General features: G+C 36.4%; 1 long non-coding RNA gene across 1 annotated transcript; it reads left to right on the top strand.

Annotated features, from left to right (window-relative positions):
- Positions 1-8,724: 8,724 nt before the first annotated feature.
- LOC118803940 lies at positions 8,725-11,772 on the top strand. The gene is made up of 4 exons (XR_005006943.1): positions 8,725-8,764; positions 9,089-9,140; positions 9,723-9,845; positions 11,542-11,772. It is a non-coding gene; the product is annotated as an uncharacterized LOC118803940 (long non-coding RNA).
- Positions 11,773-12,248: the final 476 nt, after the last annotated feature.

Here is a 12,248-nt window from a genome sequence, read left to right as displayed (position 1 = left end):
GCAATCTCAATACATGAATGGGCCATCATCATAACAAACACATTGCATATATGGACCAGTCACCTAAGCAAAACGCAACGCTACTTGGGCTCGTAACCTCAGCAAAATGCAATGCTTATATTGGCTCGTAACCAGTGCGAAACGCAGCAATGAATGTGAGAGCACGTCACCCCAATGAAAGCTATGCATGTCTGGGCCCGTCGCCCAAGCAAAATGCAATGCATGTGAGGGCCTATTGCCCTAATGAACGCTATGCACGTGAGGGCAGGTCACCCTAACGAAAGCTATGCATGTGAGGGCGCGTCACCCTAACAAATGCTATGCATGTAAGGGCATGTCTCCCAGCGAACATAGTGCATGTGTGGGACCATCGCCCAAGTAAACATAGTGCATGTGTGGGCCCGTCGCCCAAAGCAAAAATAGTGCATGTGTGGGTATGTCGCCCAACTAACATAGTTCATGTATGGGCCGGTCGCCCAGCAAACATAGTGCATGTATTATCCGTCACCCAAGCAAACATAGTGCATGTGTGGGCTCGTCGCCCAGCGAACATGGTGCATGTGTGGGCCCATCGCCCAAGTAAACATAGTGTATGTGTGGGCTCATCGCCCAACCGAACATGGTGCATGTATAGCAACCCTTGTATCTAATGTTTACATAATAAATACCATATAACTTCTTACGTTACGTTAAGCACGAATTTGTGGCTCTCTGCCAAAAATTTGCAGCGTCGAGGCCTCAGCCTCTAAAACTTGTTTCCTTTTAACCTGACGAAAGCTACTTGTGTACTTCAGGTGACCTATGCGTTAGAGCAACTAAGTTCTGTCACTTATTACACCACCACAATGGTATTTAGAACGATAAGCCCATTCACTTATCACTCCATCATAGCATATGCAATAATTAAAAGCACTTAGTACACTTAATCAGTAATTTAACTGCGCTTGTTACTAATACCCACAACTCAACAATCTGTACTTTTATTGGATATATACTGATGCATCTTGCAAATAATATCTCTTATGTTCCTTTTCAGACTAGTCAATCCAAGTAAAGCCTTTCCTGAGGGGTATCTATTATCTCTTATGATCTTTTGGGCTAGGCTCCGCGAGGCTCTATATGTTTGAAGACCTGGGCTGATGACAGGGCCCTGTGCCAAGGACTTTAAATTACAAAAATTCTTATCTGTGGAATTGTTAAATATTATTAGATTAAACTATTTTTCTTCTTATATGTTTGTCTCTGGAGTCTTTCTGGTAGAAATGAAAGCTTTAGAGCAAGTTCTGCCAGGGAGACTCCAATGCCACCTCACTCATTACTTAGACCAATCACAAGCTTCCACCTGTCTTTAAAATGACTCGACTTGCACACCTGCTTTGCTGCCTTCAGATGCTGACGTTTCGTCATTCCCCTCCTTCCTCCCCCCTGCCACCAGTTGGTCACCCGCTCAGTTGCCCAGTTGGTAGGCTCCGCCCCCTGCCATCCCCATATGGCAGGATCTGCAAGGCTCTACACGTTTGAAGACCTGGGCTGATGATGGGGCCTGTGCCAAGGACTTTAAATTACAAAAAATTGTTATTTATGGAATTGCTAAATATTATTAAACTATTTTCCTTCCTTCACGTTCATCTCTGGAGTCTTTCTGGTAGAAACACTGTTCATGTGGTCGCTAGGAGTCAGATTCAACTTGATAACACAGCAGTTTCCCTATAAGTCAGTCAAATAACCACATCATATCAATTCAAACATTGTCAAATTTAAATTTATTTTGTTAGATCATTGCATTCATTTTCAGTAATGCATTTTTAACATAGCATGGTTTGTCAAGTATTGTCTGTTACTGATATGCAGAGGAAAATAAATAAAATTAATGCAAGGTCCATACTAAAATGGTAGTAGACAGGGAAATAAGATAAATCTTTCCAAGAAGACAAGCACGAGAGGCAACCAAAGGGTGTGCATTACACAATTCAACAATATCACAAGTACTACTTAGCTTGACTTTTGAAAGCCAAAAAACGATTTAAGCAATTAATTTACATTTTGGACATATACTAAAACTATAAACAGAGACAATGCTTTTGTATTAAACTTCACTTGTTTTAAGTTCATACACTTGTTAATCCCTCTCAAGAATATTAGGAAAATGTGCTGCATAAGCAATGCCAGGCATTGAGGACAAATTGTTCAAGTAATAAGCTAATTAAGAAGCACTAAAATATGCAGTAGTGATTTTCCAGGAGCATACTTGGGAACCACTGCTCTAGGGAACAAGTTGTATGAACAGTGCATGAGAGAAACAGTTTAGTTTACATCAGTTTGTATAGCTAGCGGCTTTTTCACAATGGCAGTTTCTGTGCCAGTAAACTTGCAATCGGTTACCCATTTACAACAAACAGGTATTTGCGCATCAGTTACCAAGCTAAAAAAGAGGGTGGAGTATTATTCTGAAATGACATCCTGTAAATATTACAAAGCAGATTTTCATACGCTGTTTCTTTAGAAGACCGTGCGCCCTGGTCAGACATTCTGTGAATGCACCTTTTGTCATCAGTCAATTAAAGAATAGACGAAAGCCTCTCGTGATTCCGATTGGCCATTAACAGCATCAGGAAATTCGAATGATCGATCGAAAACAGCTGGGATTGGCCAGTTCAAGTTCATGTCCTCCTGGCAGAGCAGTCAACAAACAATGCTGGCGAAAAATCCGGTGGGACGTCAAAATACAAGATAAGTAGCTAGCCGAGAACATTGAGATATTGTATTTGTATTGTTATTTAGCAGCACGGTCCAACAGACAGGGGCTACAGTAACAGTCATGTTTTAGCCAGCAAGCCAGCTAATGTTAGTCTAGTGGCATAGCTACATAATGGCTCATTGGCTAGCGATGTTGCTGTAAATGTAAAAAGGACTGTAAATGTGTCAGTTTTGCTAATATTTGAAAGTAAGTATGTATATTACTTGCTCCTAAACACAAGCGTGTTGCCACTGATGTGTTGTAGACGACATGACTGAGAAGGCAGGGATAGTGAGGCCGGGTCTGGTGCGCCTTTAGGTCCAGAGCCAGTGAAAATATAAAGTTATATGATAAACAAACATGTCGGCGAATTGTCCACTGAAGAAAAAAATACTCCAAGACGATGTGTCCTCATCAGCTTCCAGTGTTGTATTGGTTAGCTGGTGTGACTTTAAATCTGATTAGGCAGCCTCCATCACTGCCATCACTTGGCTTGTTTTGAATAATTTGACATTTTTTAATTTAACAGTGTCTCAGTTTTAGCCTCTTTATACCACTGACATCACCTAAAAGACGCCTCCAGCCTCATGTTTATTTTGGCCAGTTTTGGCTGAATGCACATCAATACTCCACACTAAAGTTAGTAGTACTAACAGTAGCATAAACAAAACAGATTAATATGTGGCAGGACGAAATATTTGGAAGCCTTTTATTACGATGGGTACAATAATACTTTGGACGCTTTTATTGTGGTAGTCTTCCCATTCCCCGTAGTTCTCCTCATAGTAATTGGTCACAGGTGTCTGAGTCCTTGAAAAGCATTTCTTTGTTGGCCTTTGGTGGTGTTTGTTGTGGCCTGGACAGCAGTTGGATCTCTCTGCATTTTTGTTGGTGCTGTGGAAGCCTAAGGTAGGAAAAATCTTGGTTGTGATTTCAGTTCAATGGATGGTTGGATCTAACTGAAATTTTGGTATCTGTTGCAGTCATTGAGTAGTAAGGTGTTACTCCTTTCCTCTTTATTGGGTAGGCCCTAATCTTATCCTACAAGAGGTTTGTGTTTTTTTTCTTTTTTTTTGTTTTATTGGTCTCCTGAAGTTGCAAAGATAAGAGATTTTGATAGTTTATGTTTAGAGCAGCTTCATACTAGCTAGTTTAAAGGTGCTATATGCATATGGAGCACTGAAGTTTTACTTTTTTAGGCATTTGTTCCGGTGGGCCTATACTTGGCCCTAGATTGGTTGGCTGCTTTGTGGTGAATGCCTGCATGGTTATGCGGTACACCACTGATTGAGGGTTAGGAGCTCCTGTTTCCAACTGAATAAGGGCAATTGTTAAATGGAAGTTATTTGTATTTTATGTAAAATGTAATTTTGTAGTATGATTAATTTTACTTTCTGTCCAAAGACAGGGTCTCAAGTCATCCGGCTGTTTTGCCTGTGTTTTTTCCTGTTTAGTGAACCTTTTTTTTTTTTTCTTCAAGATAAGTTTTAAGGTTCTAAGTGTTGTTTCATCTTGAGGTTGTATATGAACTGTATAACTTTTATGTTTTTTTTTCTTTATTTAATATTTCTTTTCTCTTCTTTTTCTTTCAGATTGGGCTAGGCCAGGTGGTCAGTGGCTTGCAGCAGGTGGCTGTAGCATAGACGGCTCATCACTGTACCTTTTATTTTTTTATTTAATTTATTTTTTTTTTTGACTGACATGATTACACTGAGTTGTATGGAAAAAAAAATATATATATATATAATTTATTTATTTATTTATTGTTTAAAGCAGGACATATTGTGTTGTGGAAATTTTAAGCTTGAAGAAATATTATATCTTATGTCCTTTGGTTTTAATAATCGATTTTGTCTTTTTTTAAAGATATATTGATGTGTTTTTATTTTTAGAGGCACATCCTTGTTTCATATTGAAAAAAAAAATTAAAATATTTAAATAAAGAATCTGTGGTGCAAACTTATCTTAGAGCATTGCCTTGCACTCTTGGTCACAAATAGTTGGAACAGTTTGGGACAGCTGTAAAACAAATAACTTGCTACTTCTTGCAGTGTTAACAAAAACATCTTGCGTAGTGCAGCTTTAAGTAACTGCAAGTTTAGTTTTTGGAATTTCAGACATTGATTATTTTTATATACTGTCAATCAATTAAGCTGTCTCATCTCCTGTTTTTCAGGCCATTTTTTATTTGTGACATTCGAAGATGGATGCAGAGCATACATTTTCAAGTCCTGTGATTTACTGAAAGAGGATGAGTCTACTATTGGCAGTTTCAAAGATCTTAAACCTGGATGAAGAGTTCTTACAAGGTGGTCTGACAGCAAAATCTATAATGCCATCATCGATTACATTGGCCAATCTAAACAAAAATAAAATGAGAAGGGAGCGAAAAAGGACATGAAAAAAAATGATCTAGCTGCTCAGAGATTGTACAGCATTTCATCGGTACCCTCCACAGTCCTACATGCCTTTACAAAGACACAACTTCTAGCTGCGGGGTAGAGTCTCAACTGGTTTTCACCTCCACAAACCCAGTACAAGCCCCTTGTGTACTAGGAAAGCACCAGCCTTCACTGGCACCAACACAGCATCAGTCTCCACTCCCACTTTGGAACACCAGAATGTGGAACACTCAAAGACTTCTCACAGAGTGGATCAAATGAAGATAGACCATGGGAACCAAGTGATGCTTGCAAGCAGGAAGTGCAAGCAATGATGGAGGAGAAGAGGAGGATGAAAGATATGCTGTCTACTATCAGACTAATTTTCACTTAAATATAATTGTAAAATCCTAACGTGATTTGTTTTTGAGGAATGTGGCTTCCATATATTCACTTATTTGCTGAATATGTTAAGGCAAACACAGAGGATTAAATCATGACCACAAGTTTATTACTCATATATTTTTGACAGTTTTTACTCAAGACAGTTATTACTCATATATTGACAATCTGACTACAGTCCGGATTTTTTTTTTTTTTTAAATAAAAGGTTCAAGAATAAAAGGTAAAAATGATTTGACAGTTGTTTGTGTTAGTTAAACCGAATGTGTTTAATTAGGGTTACAAAGGTTTAGTCCTTAACTTCTGCATGATTTTACTAGCTTTTTCATTGCTTTACTGAGTAATTCCTGTTCATTCTAAAAGAGTTTTAAACAAAATTAAATCAAGACAAGAAAAAGATCTCCCCAGATCTTGTATGCATCTGAAACTGAAATCTGTTTTGACTCCTTTAACCTCAGAAGTAGAAACATCTGTGACAAAGTTGATCTCTAAATGGAACGTAAGTGAGAATCACAAACAAGTCTCCTAAGACATCAAAGATAAACATTAGAGTAATACATTTATCCTCTGGGGTGACAAAAAAAGCAAAAACTGGCAAAATGAGTACAAAAATTATTTTAGGATTAGAAAATGTTGGGCATTTTCATTCTACATATTCTGCTTGTGAATTTTATAATTTTACTTGAAACTTTTTGTGAAAAAAATAATTTGCCACATTTACATGCAGTCTAATAATCTGGCAACAATCCAGCTAATAGCTCAATCGGAATAGAATGTGTCCATATACACCTCAATTGGAAAAAAGACTAGTCCAATTGAGGCCATTCAGAATACAATTTCTCTCCAATTGGACGAGGTAGGTAATCCTGTAAATAATCCATTAAATAGAAGAAAAACAACCATGCAAACACCTGAATATGATTACATTCTCAATTGTAAAGTGTAAGTCCGTTTTGCAGGAGATGAAGTTTATGCTTCAAACTTTGAAACACATAGAAAATAGAAATAGCAGGATGGATGGCCATTAAGCTCTTAATAACATGCTGTTCAGACAAGTATATGAAAATGAATGATACTGAAGTTGTGAAGCCTAGAAGGCTATGCATGTTGCTTTGGGTTAGAAGAGTTAAGCATTTTAATTTAATTTACTTAAAGACTCTGTTTCTATATATTTGCTCACCTAAAAACTGGGTGGTCTGCCACCAAAGGTGCAATGCTGCACATTATTTAACACATCTAGATGTAAATATAAAAATAAAGGCTAGATTTCTGAACTGTTTTTGAAGCTCATCTTTTGATCTCAAACCCAAATGTCTTGAGTGCATAGTTGAAACTAAAGAATTGGCCTTGCTGTTCCACTACAGAGGAGACTGTAAGAAGCAGAGATCATTCATGGGTTTAATTGGAGATTTGAGGGGCATGATTTTAGAAGGAAAATACAGGAACAGAAAAGAAAATTAAAAGCAGAAGGACATACATTTTTGAAGAAATAACTGTAGAGAGGCCTGAATTCCAGTAGACAAAACTGAGGAAGCATTCATGCCCACATGGCATAGATGATCAAGTATTGGGTGAAAGAACTGAGTGGAGTTTTTTGAATTTATATTATTTTGCAAAAGTCTGTTATTTTACAATGAGTGCGTCATTTATGGATGTAGTCTATGTTTATTCCATTAGTATGCTTTTAGGGCAAAAAGAGAGGTAAAAAGATGCTACATTGACTTTCTCTGTTATAGATAAATTTCATAGATAAATAACTTCCGGTGTTTGCATAAAGACATTTGCATGGTGCTGAAAAAGAGTCTTTAGAGTTCATAAATAAAACTTTGGGCTCACCAGCAGGTCCTGGCCATTTAAGAGGTTAAGTATGCAGGAATGTGTGGACCCACTGTCGTCTCCCCACTGCAGAGGTCTCAGAATGTTCATTGTCCTGGTCAGCATATTTACACTTCCTACAGTTACATTTCTGAGACTGCAGCCAGAAGTTTGGGGATTTCATAGCCTGAAATACCTGCTCCAAATTTGCTAGCCCCCGCCATCAAAATCTGGCGTGTGGCCCAGCACATTGTTGAGATCTGTAATGCACCAGTCTTTGAGGATGCCAATGAGCACTTACTCTATCAGCCACTGAAACATAGCCAGTGCATTCTGGAGGCCATTATCATGAAATGCCATAGCTTTGTGGCCAGCATGAACATTGTCTTTTCTCTGGCATCCAAAGCGAGTGACGCTGGTAGTGTATGCAAAACCACCTTTGCAAGGACCAGTGGGACCACTGGCACTGTCTTCTTAATGGGTTTATAACCCCACTGCTGTCATTTCCTTAAATTTTTGTTCAGTGGCCTGTCTGGGAGGGTTGCACCTCCACAGCAGTGCAGCCAGTGGCAGAAGACCACAATATTTTAAAATATTATACTCTGACTGAAATATTAACTCTCACTTATTGTCAGTCTTCTTGAAGACACTGAAGATAGTCATGGTCTGATTGTCAGTGCTGGATATGGCTTTAAAATTGAGATATCAAAAAAAGTCTTTTTGATCTGAGGTATTGATACATATCAAATTATACCTGATTATGAGTTATTGCCATTGGTCTGTGAAAAGGTTATGAATATTCTGTCTTTTGTAACTAAAATCTACACCATGCAACACTGTTGTCATCACAAAAGTGAGTAATAGCTACATACTATGTTGATGGGGTTAATCAGTGTTAGCTTGCACCCTGCTAACTTTCTGGCATTAACAGCATTCATTGTCTTGCTGAAGAATAATAGATCTGTTGTTAGACTGCATAAGTCAGTCATACAATTGTTAACTGTAAATAATTCTCAATATTTTAAAATGATCAAAACCTCAGAATCCGTCCTTCACCAGAAACTTTCTCTTTTTTTGAGGTTTTTCTTTTTGTGAATGCCATGGGTCAGTTTGGATTTTGGCTTTAGATTTTGTTTTGCTTTAATAAGCCTACACTGGAATCCTGCATCCCTCCTAAGTGTTAACTTTTACAGTGCACCCAATACATGTCTCTTACACCATCACAGGCTTTCCCACAGATTGATCCACCACCAGCATGTCATATGACCAGACTCCTATTTGGCACGTTCAGTTCCCCATGGTGACCACATCTACGAAGCAACTTTCGCATCCCATCTGAGTAATATTTAAACCCAGTTTCTGGACAGCAACATTATTCAGCAACATATCCTTTTGTTAATGCAGTCTTCATCTGGCAGATACAAGAATGGTGAGACTGTTATTTTGATGTCTCAGTGTTGTAAGGATAATTTGTGCCAAATGCACTTTTTAGTCATTTCAAATGGCTTTAAATTACAATGTTTGAAGATGGAGGACTTTAGATTTTAATGATGATTTTTTGTGCCATTGTTAATGTTTCATTTATTTAAATGTATTTGTATGCATAATTTAACATTTGGAAATAGGAGATGCTTTGTATCTCAGAAACAGAAGAGTAGTAGTCCAGGACTAAATTCTAATTTTAGATTCTCAGTTGAAAATCCTTTGAATCTTAAACTTTGCCTAATGTTTGATGTTTTAAATTCTCTATAAGGACCTGAAGATCTTGGTCAGTGCTGTTATATTCCTTTTGGCTCTCAGTCAAGGTAAGTTTCTCAAGTCCGCTCTATCAATGACATCTCTCCTCTTTTTTTTTATCATATTCTTTTAAACAGTCTTTACAGATTCAGTGATAGATTACTTTTACAGTGGATTACATTAGGATTCACTGTGATAGATTGTATTCTGAAGTTTAAGCTGCTCAAAGATTAACTGTGTAACACTTTGAAATTACATTAGTGCTGTTTTGTGTCAGTTGTATACATTACCAAGACACTTCTAATATTATAGTCAGTTGCATATGTTGCCAAAATAAGAGCACTAAGTATTAGGCATACACTGTATATGCACTGCACAAAGACAGTGACAGTTGTGACATCCAACCCATTAAATATAGACTAAGCATACATGTCTATATATAGGTATGATCAATATAAAGTTTTCTATCATTTATTTATTTGAAATAAGAAGGTAGTTACCCTGTTTTAATATATTAAAGAAGTAATATATTATTTATTCATTTTATATAAAAAGCGCTAACCTTTGTATGTAAGAAATATTTTTTAAAACATTTTATTCTTTAAATTCTCATTGATTTCAAGTTAATATCTAATTTTTTTCTGATACAGGTCAGAGCCTGCAGTGTTTCCAATGTGCATCGTTTAATCCTCAATATAAATGCACAAGCCCTCAAAATATTACTTGTTCAGTGTCAAACTCTGCATGTGGACTGTTCTACAATTTAGGAAAATGTAAGACCAATAATTCTCTGTCTCTCTCTCTCTCTCTCTCTCTCTCTCTCTCTCTCTCTCTCTCTCTGATGTACCTTCTCTTATTAAATATGAATGGCTGTTAAAAATGATGTTAAAAAATGTTAAAAGCTCAAAATATAACTGAGGCAAAATGGGGGAAGAAGCCCCCCTTTAAAATAAGGTCCTTGTATTGTCATGCTAAACTATCTGTGCATGAGTTTAGCATGTACAGCATGATTATACATGAAACTGGAACAGCACAAAATTAAAATGTTGTCCTGCTATTGGCTTTATGGGAAATCTTACATTAATTTGTCATCTGACTTGAGTATGATTTACAGTCATATGCAAAAGTTTAAACACGCTACTCAAATTTCAAAGAAGTGTTTTCTCTTAGAAAATCAACAAAAGTCATGCCAGGGGACTTCAAGCATCTGCATACAAGTGTATATCTGCAGTCATTTCTTATTCTTGTATACTTAAAAACTTTTTTTTTTTTCTGATGTACATGGACTAGAATCGATTTTGAAATTTTCTTTTTGAACTTCAAATTGAACTAATTAATTTGTGCCTTGTTGGTTCCCATACTTTACAACAAAGTTGTTAAAAATATGTAATTTTTCCTCATTATTATTAGTTAAATACTTATCATCTTAAATAAATAAGCATCTTACCATACAAGATTTTTTCTCTCATGTTACCTTACATTTTTGACATTGTGAACACATTTAGCAATACTACAGTCTTGCTGAGCTTAGTTTAAAACAGCGACGCAATCCACATATCACAGCTCAGCAGGACTTACCCTGTATGTCCAGAGTGACTTTGCGGAAGTTCAGCGATGATTCTGTCAGTAATCTAGGTCAGAAAACCACCGTTCAGAGCCTGCATTTATGTTCATTTAAATGCCTATTTAATCTCTGAAACTGTACATGTGAGATCTATAACTTCTCATGTCTCAAACAGAGTTTAGTGTTGATAATCAGAACCTTACAGCTAAAAACACATAGTAATGACATAAAATGCAGTCAAACTAAACACTAAACATGCGCTCTGTGCATACTGTCAGCACTAAGAGAGTCAGGGAGGGGTGGAAAAATGCTGTTTCATGCTAATTGTTTATTTTCACTGAATAATGACCAACAGAATGAATCACCATCAAAATTCTTGCACTTTCAGCTCACAGACACTCCAACCTAACAATTTCTGAAAAGGTCTATGAGGTGCAACTTGTTTTCAAGATCTGTATAAGCAAAAATTAAGTATTGCAGGTGCTAGGTGAATTTTTTACTCAAAAATTAGCCATATTGATAAAGATGTAAAAATTCTGTTAGCATTTACATGTCAAACAATGGCATATCTGATCAGCCCTGGGTCCCCTGAAAATGACAATATATGTCATGTGTGACTGTCTCATGTAAATATTTTATAATTGCAATTGAAAATTGTAACGGACTCAAATACCAAACAATCACCCCAAATTACCCTAGGGTTTCAAGGGTTAAACCTTTATCTAATGCAGCTGATCCAGCCAATAAAAGTCTAAAAGTGATTTAAGCCCGCTGATATTTCTGGGCCTAAACAAATATTTGAAGGTTGGAAGTGTCCCTGAGTGGACATGTATGGTTATTGTGTTCATTTTCATTTGCCTTTTGTGGTTCAAATAACATGACATTATTTTGTTTGTTTTTCACAGTGATTATGTACCAGGACTGCCTGACTAGGGAGCAATGTTTTGTTCTGTACCAAGCTGCGGGTGGCCAAAAATGTTGTGGCAGTAATTTGTGTAATCATTAGCTGTAATTAGAATCTACTGAATGTGTTCAAGAAATGTGATTTTGGAATTTAATCATTTGAGATATATGTTTATTGAGTGATCATTATGCTTTATAATCAGATTCAATGAGGTTAAAAATACTGTTAAATAATCTTTGCTTGGAATCTTGAATTAATCTTTAAGTAAATGAATGTTAGATAATGAAAGCTGTTAAGTAACAACTTCAGTTGTTTCTACTGATCAGTTAAATATAAGATTTAGTGATAAATTCTCATTGACAAATAAAAGTAACAAAAAATTGTGCAAGAAAACTACAAGTAACTCTTTATTATACTATTTCAGAGTAAATACATAACTATGCAGGGACTAAACAAGGGTGAATGAATTGTCCTGCATTAAAACTCAAGTCACTACTATTAACTATGAAGGAGTACTGGTTAATTACTCAGTAGTGAACAAATGATTAGGGTACTTTACTAATCTCCTAGAGAACTACTTACTAATTATGATTTCATATAAAAACTACTCATTATATATATATATATATATATATATATATATATATATATATATATATCATTACCATTCTTCCTAAGGTATGTAGTATTGGAATACACTACACAGTT

The sequence above is a fragment of the Colossoma macropomum genome, unplaced genomic scaffold (assembly GCF_904425465.1).
Source record: "Colossoma macropomum unplaced genomic scaffold, Colossoma_macropomum, whole genome shotgun sequence".
In the NCBI taxonomy this organism is placed as follows: Eukaryota; Metazoa; Chordata; class Actinopteri; order Characiformes; family Serrasalmidae; genus Colossoma; species Colossoma macropomum.
Note: the sequence above shows the minus strand (reverse complement) of the source record. Positions and strands in the feature narration are given on the sequence as shown.